Genomic DNA, 10,823 nt, shown 5'->3' on the forward strand with positions numbered 1-10,823 from the left:
AAAAAAAAAAAAAAAAAAAGGTGAATATCCACCACCCAGGTCACAGATAGGGCTTCGCCACACCCCAGGACCCCCACAGCCTCTGCTCCAACCCCAGCCGACCTTGGGGTCTGCTCCTTCCACAATAGCCCCACCCCGACTTGCATAGTAATCAGAGTTTGAGCATCCAAAAGTGTACCCTTGGATGTCACAGTCCTGCTCTTCTTTTCTTCCTTTTAAAATTTGCCTTACAGTTTCCCACACTTGCTCCAGGAAGCAGCAGGATCTTATCTATGTATTTGAAAGCTCATCCCACCTAGGGAGAAGGATGTATGGGCAGGCCAGCGGGGAAGCAGGGAGGCCCGTTAGGGGTCTGCTGAGCGGTGGCGCCCAGGACAGAGGTGGCCCTCTTGGGCTGTGGGTGGAGGCAGAGCTGTGGGTGTGATGGGCGGATGCAAGCGAAGAGGACAGGACCAGCTTCTAATTGATGACAGAGTCGCTGGGGTAGAAGGTGCCACTCACCCGGATGGGACAGCCGGGGGCAGGAATAGGCTTTTGGTGGGTAGATGCCAAGGATGCCTTGTGACCTGCCCATCCAGCTTTAGGCGGTATGCCCAAAAGAACTTTCTGAAGGGTCTGGAAGAGACTGTATTTCCATATTCAAAACAGCATTATGCACTGGAAGCAGCTCCCAGGTAGCCGTGATAGACACAGAGGGAAGGAAAATTCATCCAAGTGACATGCTGTACAGCCCTAAAGGGAAGGAAATTCTGATGTATACTACAATATGGCTGGACCTCAGGGCTGTTATGTTAAGTGAAATAAACCAGTCACAGAAAGACAAATACTGTATAACTGTATAGTTCCTCTTAAATAAGCTATCAGTCAAAATCATGGAGACAGAGGCTGGGGATTTAGCTCAGTGGTGCCACTGCCTGACTCTCAAGTGCAAGGTCCCAAGTTCGATCCCTGGTAACCCCCCCAAAAAAGCCATGGAGACAAAGTGGAAAGCTTATTACCAGGTGCTATTGCTCCACTTTGTTCTGGTTTCATCTCTTCAAATTCTTAAAACCTCAGCTCAGCCCTATCCCCTGTCTCTCTCACATTATCAGTTTGATTATCAGTTTTCTTCTCCGCCCTAGCTAGTCCCCATCTGTGTAACACACTAACAGCTTTAAGGCTGCTGTTCTAAGATTAGCAAGGTACTCCCTAGACCCCACCATCCCTTCTGGCCTGCACTAGCTTTTTTTTTTGTTTTCTTTCTTTCTTTTTCTGTTTGCCATCCCTGAAAACTTCTGGAGTTGTCTGTACCTTCCAGAGCCATCTCCACCTTCTTGCAATCCCTCCCACCCAATCCCTGGTCTTTTTTTTTCACAATCTTTTCCTTTTTCTATTTTTCTTCTTTTTTTTCTTTTTTCTTTTTGAGACAGGATCTTGCTATGTAGTCCAGGCTGGCCTCCAACCTGTGGCGATCCTCCTTGTCCTAGCCTCTCAAGTGCTGGGATTACGGTGTGTGCCCCCACACCTAGCTTTTTCTTTATTTTTCTTTTAATCTCTCTTTGGGAGGTGCTGTATTCTGCTTTCCACAGCAGCTATCCCACTTCCCATTCCCACCGACAGCACACAGGGCCCACTTCCTCTGCATCCTTGCTGACACTTGGTATTTTCTGCCCTTTCCCCATAGTGGCTGTGGCATCATAATGAGTGTGAGGTGGTATCACAGTATGAAATTTTCATAAAACAAAACCCCAAGCCTTAGCAAATGCTGGGTCTAGTGGATGATATGTGAGCGGACGTGTTAGGGGCGAAGTGTTCTGGTATTTGCAGTCTGCTTTGAGATGCATCGGGAGAGGGTGGACTGGGAACGAACGGCGCGACAGGTGACAAGATGATGAACCACTGTAGAGAGGTGTCGACAGTTGTGGTGTTTGGTTCTGGGTACATGCTTTGAAGTTTTATTTATATGTGAGACTTTCATAATAAATCTTCTGGGGGCACTTTCTGTGTCTTAGAGAAGTTTTACTGTGTAGGACCGAGACCGCTCTAGTGAATGTGGATCCAACAGGCTGAAAGACCCGAGCAGCACCTGAGGCCTGAGGGGCAGTGGAATAGAAACAACTGACCAGGACCCGGGACCCTGGAGGTACACGTATCAGGGAGGGAGAGGGGAAAACAGAGGACCAGGACCCTGAGAGGAGTGTGAGGAATAGGAGTCCCCGCCCTGAATGTCCATCTGGGACGGGGTGTTTCCACAAGGGAATTGCAGAGCACTCTGGTTTTGCTATTGGTTTAGACTTTTATAGCTGTTGTTATGGTTTGGATCTTGAGGGTCCCCAGAGGTCCTGGTATGGAAGCTTGGTCCCCAGCTGGTGGCTGGCAATGGGACCTGTAGGAGGCAGGGCTGGATGGGAGGAAGTTAGGTCATTGGTGTTGCCCTTGGAGAGGATGTTAGGCCCTGGTCCCTCCTCTCCCTTTCTCTTTATTTCCTGGCTGCCAGGGGGTAACAGGTCTTCCACCCCCTGCTACTCTCACGATGTACTGTACCATCAGACCCCAAGCAACAGGACTAAGTGACCCTGCACAGAAACCCTTGAAGCCAGAATAAATCTTTCCTCCTTCCAGTTTTGTATCTTAGGTATTTTGTCACAGGACGGGAAGTTGAGAAACACAGCTCTTGAGAGTCAATACAGCAGGTAAACTAAGGGAGGCCACTGGTCCTGGGGAGGATCTGCCTGGTGCATAGATTTCTACACAGAGCAGGATGGTGAGACATGGTGCTGCCAAGGGCAGCAGGTGCCTGTGCTCCCCCAACACTCTGCAATGGTATCGTTTTCCTTGTCTGCCTGGTCACTGTGCCACATCTCCCATCTATCAATCATTCCACCCTTTTGGGATGCATTTCAGTGTGTCCTGCGGTGACATGGTCATTACAGCCTCCTCCTATGGGTGTAGGAAGCAAGTGTTCTCTGAAGCTTCTGTGGCAAGCTGAGCATGATATGGAGTGAACACAGTGACATCTCAGAGACCGACATCACTGACCAAAGTGGCCAGGTTGATGCCTGCAAACCAACTGAAATGTCCATGATGGCCCAACTTGTGGCACATTCTCTCCTGGAGGGGACTGGAGACACATCCTCCTATTCATTCATTGATTGATTCATTCTTTTTTTTGTTTTTGTTTTTTGAGACAGTGTCTCACCATGTAGTTGAGACTGATCTGGAACTCACTATGTAGCCCAGGCTGATCTCAAACTCCTCCTGCCTTGGCCATCTGAGTGCTGGGATTACAGGCATGTGCCACCACGCCTTATTCATTCATTCTGTGGTACTGGGGACTGAACCCAGGACCTTTGCACTAAGCTACTTCCCAGGCCCTTTTTGAATATTTTGAGACAGGGTCTTGCAAAGTCACCAAAATACTCAGGCTGGACTTGAGCTTGTGATCCTTCTGTCTCACCCTCCCAGAGGGCTGGGATTACAAACATGTACAACTACACCATGCTTCCTATTCTTTCTTTCTTTCTTTTTTTTTCTGGTAACGGGGTTCAAACTCAGGACCTTGCACTTGTGAGACAGGTGTGGGTGCCACTGAGTTAAATCCCTGGCCCTTTGCTTCCTATTCTTGACCCTTAGTCCTCTGCATTTTAAACTTTTTGTCTCAATATTCCCTGTTGCTTCTGCTGGCAGAATTTTCCTTTATAGGGCGCAGTGGATGAGGTTGTGACTTCAGTTATCCCACAGTTGTTTTTCAAGACTTCTCAACCACTCCTTTGTGAGCCTCCTGCAATAGGACTCAGTGGGGTGAAGATAAACCGTGGATCGGGGAGGGGAAGGAGGGCTAAGAAAGTAGAAGTGGTGATGGGAGAGCTAGATAGCCAGCTGCGGGCACAACTATTTAAGCCTCTGATCACTGTGGGTTCTGCTTGAATCTTATCCTATGAGTTTCCAGGAACCCACTCTCCAGCTGGTACAGGAATCCTTTTTTGGAGGAGGTTGAGACAGGGTCTCATTATATAGCTCACACTGGCCTCAAACTCATGCTTCAGCCTCCCAAGTCCTGGGATTACAGGTGTGTACCACCATTCCTGGCCTCAGGAACTCATTTTTGATACCCTGGAAACTGGAATTTTTCTGTATAATTTATTCATATAATGCATCTTTGGTTTAAACTAAAACAAGTCTCTGCTTACCACTGATATGGATTTGGATGGTGTTTTCTTTCATTATCTCAGCTGTAGTCCCTGAGCATTCTTTACCTGATTGGCAGATAGGAAACTGTAAAACGTGACCACCTTGGGTAACAGAGCTGCTATATGCATTTGTCAAGTCTCATGTCAAAACATTTCATGGTGTGTAATTCTTACAAAAAAGGAAAACCTAAAGGAACACAGAATCTAGTTGATGAATGTACAGGCACACACGAAAGTGCTTCTGGTATTTGTAGCTTACTTTCAAATGCATCAAAGTCAGAAAAATTTAAAGGTATTCATTGTTGACACTGGAGAAAAAGACCAATGTCTAAGCTGCATGTGGCAGGGAGTGGGGTGATGTTAGTCATAGGACATAAAGTTTAGTGAGCCGGAGGAGTAAATTTTTGAGATCTACTGCATGATATGCAATGTCACGTATATTGGAAAATTGCTCACGTAACAAAATGGTCACGTAACAAATGTTAAATGGTCACGTAACAAAAAAGTATTAAGTATATGAGGTGACTATATTAATTAGCTTGATTTAATAATTCTGTCATATAAACATTTATTGAGACATCACATCATATCCATAAAAACATACAATTATTATATATCAGTTAAAATAAAAATTTCAAAACCCCACAGAGTCTTAGGTCACAGGCTTATGCAGCATCATGACTTAAAATGTTTTCTTCTTCCTCTCTTCCTCCCCCTCTCCTCCCCCTCCTCCTCCTTTCTCCCTTTTTATGGTGCTGGGGAAAGAACCCAGTGCCCTGCGCATGCTAGACGAGTGCTTTGCCACTGAACTACATCCCCAGCTCTTTATATTAACTTTTTTCCCCCTAGTGCTGAAGTGCATGTGTAAAGTTCAAGCAGCTTCTTTTTAAGTGTGGTTTTGAGTGCCAGAGTTGGGCTGTTCAGGAATCTGCCTTGCAGTCATGGGCCTGAGCTGCTCCTCGGTGCTGTGAGGGGAGGAGGGGGGTTTAGAAGGTGCAGTGTGCGCAGGAGTGCAACTCGCTTAGCCAGGTGTGCAGTGGACCAGACCAGTGATAAAGCTCATAGAGAAGTATCAGAGTGGCTTTCCTAGGGGCTGCACAATTAAGAATCTATTTGTTATCAGAACTGACCAAAGCTGGGGGACCTGGGTAGCATTTCTTCTTTCCTTGAGGGAATCTGAGATAAAGATGTTTTGTGGATAATGCTATGGACAGATCTGCAAAAGCAAGAATGAAAGCACTCAGAATAGTGTGACTAGATGCTCCACTGTGCACATAGGGATGGAGAAAGCACCCGTAATCACACTTGCTTGTGTGGCTGTAGTAGGAACACATGATAAATATAATTGGTTTCTCCTGGGATGGGGCAGAAGGAGGGCCTGACTGGCTGGAGGTGGGGGGGCAAGGGGGCTTTCCCTGGGGGCCTGGATTTTGCAAGACATGCAAATGATTTCCTGTTCAAAATTAGATAAAATATGAAAAGAACGAGTGTAGAATAATATGAAGCAATGGTTGTTTAGCCTATGAGGAAGTTTATCATCAGATCCTTCTCCTTCTACAAAGATACTTAGACCCCTTCCTAAAGGTGGGGTTTTGGGGTGCAGTAAGCATTGCCTTCTAGAACCTACCCTTCCCAGGACGTCTCTTGGCAACCAAATGGGCTTGTTTTCAAGAGTGTCTGGTCCCTGGAGCTTCTTTCTCCTGTCCCTGAGCTGTTAGGGGTGGAGCTAGTCCCTCTGGCTTTGGTCTAGAAAACCTTTCTGCAAAAAAGTAGTTAATGAATTGGAACACAGAATCTCACTGTCCCTTCTTGAAATGGGGCTTCTGTCTGTCGGGACAGACAGAAAGGAATTGCAAATGCAGGATTAGGTACCCTGACACTAATGCAATTCTCATTTGCTATCAGTTTACTCCATGGTCTACAAAATGCTATTAAAAATGGATGCAGGATGTGAGATAAAACATATCAAATCCAAGATGATTCACAAGAGCACTCACTTGTCTGGTCCTTTGGCTCCAGTGGCCGTAAACCAGGAGAGACACAGCCCAGGTAATTTTGTTTTATTTGGGTGGGGGATGGAAGCCAGGGCCTTGCAATGCCAGGCAATCACTGTACCACCGAGCCCACCCAGCCCCCCAAGTAACACGCTTTAATGTAATAATGCAGTTAATTCTCACCCCAACCCGATGCAGTCACTGCTATTCCATTTTACAGATAAAGAGGCTGAGAGACTTGTTTACTACCTATCATGCAGACAGTAAACACTAAGGCAGGAATTTGTGCCCAGGCAGCCTGGCTCTAGAGCCTGAACCTTCTGATTGTGTGTGTGCATGCGTGCATGAGCGTATATTTGCATGTGTGTGGGTATTTAATTCACATAATTGTAAAAAGCTTGCATATTTGGTTTACCAACTTTTGTGTGTGTGTGTGTGTGTGGTACCGGGGATTGAACTCATGACATTACACTTGCAAGGCAGGTGCGGTGCCACTGAGCTAAATCCCCAGCCTGGGTTCACCAACTCTTGGCAGGATAGGAACTAGGATGACTAGAAACAAGCCCACTCACCACATCAAGAGACGCTTTTAACCAGGCATGGTGACACATTCCTGAAATCTTAGCACTGTGGGAGGCTGAGGCAGGAGGAGTGCAAGTTTGAGTCCAAGATGAGCAACTTAGCCACTTAGTGAGACCGTTCCTCAAAATAAGAAAGAAAAAAATGGAAAGCAAGAAAGAAAAGGGGACACTTCCACATGGACCACGGCTGCTGAGTCCCTTGCTAGTAGGCGTGGCCAGATGGCTAAGTATTGTCCCCTGGACTAGGAGCAGAAGCAAAGTATGTCCAGCCATGCAAGCGCTGCCCTTTCCAGGCTGGGGTGTGGCCTTAGTGACAGAGTACGAAGGTGGAAGGCGCTTGTGTCCTTGGCCCTGTGGAGCTGCCATCTCAGCTGGGTGTGTTGCCGCCTGTGCTGCTCCCCAGGGGTGGAGGAACGTCCCGTCCCTCGGTGGAGCCATTTGAAATCTCAGCAAGAGCAGCCGAGGTCGCAAGCCGTGAGGACACCAGGATTGTGAAGGAGTGCTAGACTCCTGGCCCCGTGTGTATGTGGGGTGTCCTGCTCTGAGAGTGGGAAAATCAGGTGAAAAAGCACTGACCAGGATGTGCCGGGAGACTGAAGGAAAAGGCAGACAGAGCCAGGGCTGCAGAATAGTTTTGTTTTTTAGTACTGGGGATTGAACCCAGGGCCTTTGCGGTGAGCTACACACCCAGTCTTTTTTCATATTTTATTTTGAGACAGAGTCTCACTAAACTGCCCAGAGTGGCCTGGAATTTGTAATCCTCCTGCCTCAGCCTCCCAGAATGCTGGGATTATAGGTGTGTGACCCTGTGCTTGGCTGCGGAGTGCAGTTTATGGGGATTTAACTGGGAGAAATGTGGCCAAGAGCAGCCAGACAGTTGGGTACCTGTGATTTGAGTCAGAAGGAGGTGCTTGTAAAGTGGGCAGGACAAAGATGTCTTTTATTTGAGCTGCAATATGCTTGGTTTATCTCCCGCTTTATCTGCAGGGTGCCAGGGAACTACGTGGCTGCAGTCAGTTCAAACTGGATCCCGCAGTGGTTATGGCATGCACAGAGAGGTGAGCTTGTGGTTACAAAATGACCAGTGGCGGCTGGGCATAATGGTGCACAGATGTGATCCCAGCTGCATGGGAGGCCGAGGCAGGAGAATTTCAAGTGCAAGGCTAGCCTGGCCAACTTAGCAAGATTTTGTTCCAAAATTAAAAAAATAAAAAAGTAAGAAGGGCTTGGGGAATAGCTTAGTGGTAGAGCACTTGCCTAGAAGACCGAGACCCTGATTTCAATCCCCAATACTGCAACAAATTAAAGAAAGTAAGTGGAAAAATAAAAACCAGAGGGTAGAGTACATAATGTGACCTGGACCTAGGGCCCTGGGGGAGGCTCTCTGGAAAGACGGTCAAGCCAAGCCTGCAAGGCCTTGCTGGGTTGGTGCTGAGTTCCTGTAAAAGAGGAGCAAAGTTGGAGTTGCAAAGCCCAGGCAGGCTTCTCTGCCTGGAGAAGTGTGACTCAGGAAACGGCTCCTCTTTTGCCCTTTCCTTCTCATCCCAAGCTCCTCCCACTGTGGGCAGGTGCTGGTTGATTTTAGAGTGGCCAATGTGCCTTCTGTTCTTCTTTGTTTGGGACAGGGCCTCACTGTGCAGTCCAGGCTGTCCTTGAACTCGTTTGTTCAAGATCCTCCTGTCTCAGCCTCCTGAGTGCTGGATTTACAGGTATGTGCTACCACACCTGGGTCCCAGTGTGTCCTCTTGGTCATGGTAAGTGGATAGTACCTTGCCCTATCGTCCAGGAATCAGAAGGCTCCTTGGCGATAGCGTCTCTTTCTTCTGCCTTGAGAAGTGGTCAAAGCTGAGGGGCAGCTGGGCCTGAGAGATGGAGACAGTGCAGACCTCTGACAGGCGGGACAGACGGGGGAAAGGCTGCTGCCAGCTCCACGGCTGGTGACGTTACCCTTCCTGAGCAGGGGCCTGGAGGGGATGCTAAATCAAAGGTATTAGATGGCACTTGGGAGCCAGGGAAAAAGCCAGTGATCGATCACTTGCAGCCTGGAAGACACTTGTCACTTTCTCCTCCTCAGTGTGACCTCAGGGAGAGTCAGGAAGAGGGCAGGTAGATGGAGGGGCAGAGCGGGCAGCAGGGAAAGGCAGAGGCCATTCCGACGTAAGAAGATCTTCCCCCAGTGTGACTTGAGGCCAATTTCTGGCCTTTCACCTCAAATCCTTTCCATATCTCTCCAGTGTTCTAGAGGCAAGACTTGGGCTTGATTCTGGCCAGGCCCTAGGTCAGTGCCCAAATCCAGCAGTATATGGTCCTGAACTTTAAAATAAGCTGACTCTGATTTTTATTTATTTTTTAATGTTTTTGGTACTGGGAATTGAACCCAGGGCCTTGTGCTCGCCAGGCAAGCAGGGCACCACTGAGCTACATCCCCGGCCCTATGATTTTTATTTTAATAAATTAAAATCATTTTAATAAAATAATTATTTTAAGGAAAGTCACTTTCTTTTATATAAAGGAAGGCATTTGTATATATACACTTGTGTGTGCACAGAGATACAGCTATACAATACGCATATATGAACACATCCATTTGAGCTTTACAAAGATTCAGCATACTTGTTTTTCATGCAAAACTTTATGGCCAAACAAGAAGAAGAAGAAGAACAAGAACAAGAACAACAAAGCCCAATAAAACAAAACAAGGTCGGTGTAGTGGCACATGCCTCTGATCCCAGTACATAGGAGGCTGAGACAGGAGGATTGCCAGCCTGAACTACACAGTGAGACAAAACCAAACAAAACCCCCAAATCAAATAAAATGAAAAAGTTTTATGACCAAATGTTTCAAAAGATTCCAAAATAGAATTTTAAAATTACCCAAATGGGCCAGGGATTTAGCTCAGTGGTTCCACCCGCCTGCCTTGCAAGTGCAAGGCCACTAGTTCAATCCCTGGTTGAAAAAAAAAAAAAAAAAAAAAGGTACCCAAATGAAGGCCCTTGAATTTTTCTGAAATGAAGTTTTACTTATACATTAGAAGTCTTCTATTTGTCCTGAATAACACTGTCCTCTTTGACATAACATGTGAATATTTTGAGCTGTAAATATTTTATATGCTATAGTAAGTACTTGAATTTTAACCTAATTTCTCCTTGCAAAGATAAAGTACATAAAAAATAAAGGTATAAAATTGCTCCCTGATTTTTTTGTTTTTGGTACCAGGGATGGAACTCAGGACCTGGCAATTGTGAGGCAGGCACAGTGCCACAGAGCTAAATCCCCGGCCCTCCCTGATGCTCTTATGGGAGAGAATTAAATCCATATCATGATCTACTGCACACAGTGTCCTGGGCCAGGCCTCTCCCTCCTCCCCTCTCCTTTGTCTGCCTTGTCTTTTCCACAGCACTGTTTCCCTCTCTTATTTTCATATTTATTTCCCTGCCCTTTAAAACCTTCCACTGGAGTAGAACAGGCACAGAGCTGTACATACTGGGGGACAGAAGGATGGATTTCTCAGTGGTCATGAACACAATATAATATTTACTGTTTCACCATTTAAAAATATAATCCAGGGCCGGGGATTTGGCTCAGTGGTTCTGCTGCCTGCCTCACAAGTGCAAGGACCCAAGTTTGATCCCTGGTACCAAAACAAACAGACAGACAAACAAAATATACATCCACATCACTGTGTAACCATCACCACTGTCCATCTCTAGGACTTTTTCATCTTCCCAAACTATGCCCTGCACCCATTAAACACGAGCTCCCCCTTCCCTCCCCCATCTCTCTGAATCTGTCCCTTCCAGGGACCTTGTATATGGTCACAGACTTCTGATCCACCATGGCAACTGCGTAGTTAACCTCTCCTGCCAGGTTCAGTGACAAGCGGAGTCCCTCCATTTCCTTGGGTCCTGCTCACTGCAGGGGCTGGCGGGAGCAAGGGTCTCAGCATCCATTGAAGCCATTTTCGAAGGACACTGCCTGTATTAGTGATGGTTTCTAAATTTTTCTTCTTCATCTGCTCTGAGAGATTTCTTCCTAATTATGTAGGTTTTTTTTTTTTTTTTTTTTTTTTTCCAAAAGA

The 10,823-nt window shown here is 46.7% G+C and overlaps 1 long non-coding RNA gene across 1 annotated transcript; it reads left to right on the forward strand.

Annotated features, from left to right (window-relative positions):
* Nucleotides 1-5,873: 5,873 nt before the first annotated feature.
* Nucleotides 5,874-8,395, forward strand: LOC117287056. The gene is made up of 3 exons (XR_004518237.1): nucleotides 5,874-6,218; nucleotides 7,732-7,802; nucleotides 8,370-8,395. It is a non-coding gene; the product is annotated as an uncharacterized LOC117287056 (long non-coding RNA).
* The last annotated feature ends 2,428 nt before the right edge of the window (nucleotides 8,396-10,823 follow it).

Source organism: Fukomys damarensis, unplaced genomic scaffold (genome assembly GCF_012274545.1).
Source record: "Fukomys damarensis isolate Sample0158 unplaced genomic scaffold, DMR_v1.0_HiC HiC_scaffold_20, whole genome shotgun sequence".
Taxonomy (NCBI): domain Eukaryota; kingdom Metazoa; phylum Chordata; class Mammalia; order Rodentia; family Bathyergidae; genus Fukomys; species Fukomys damarensis.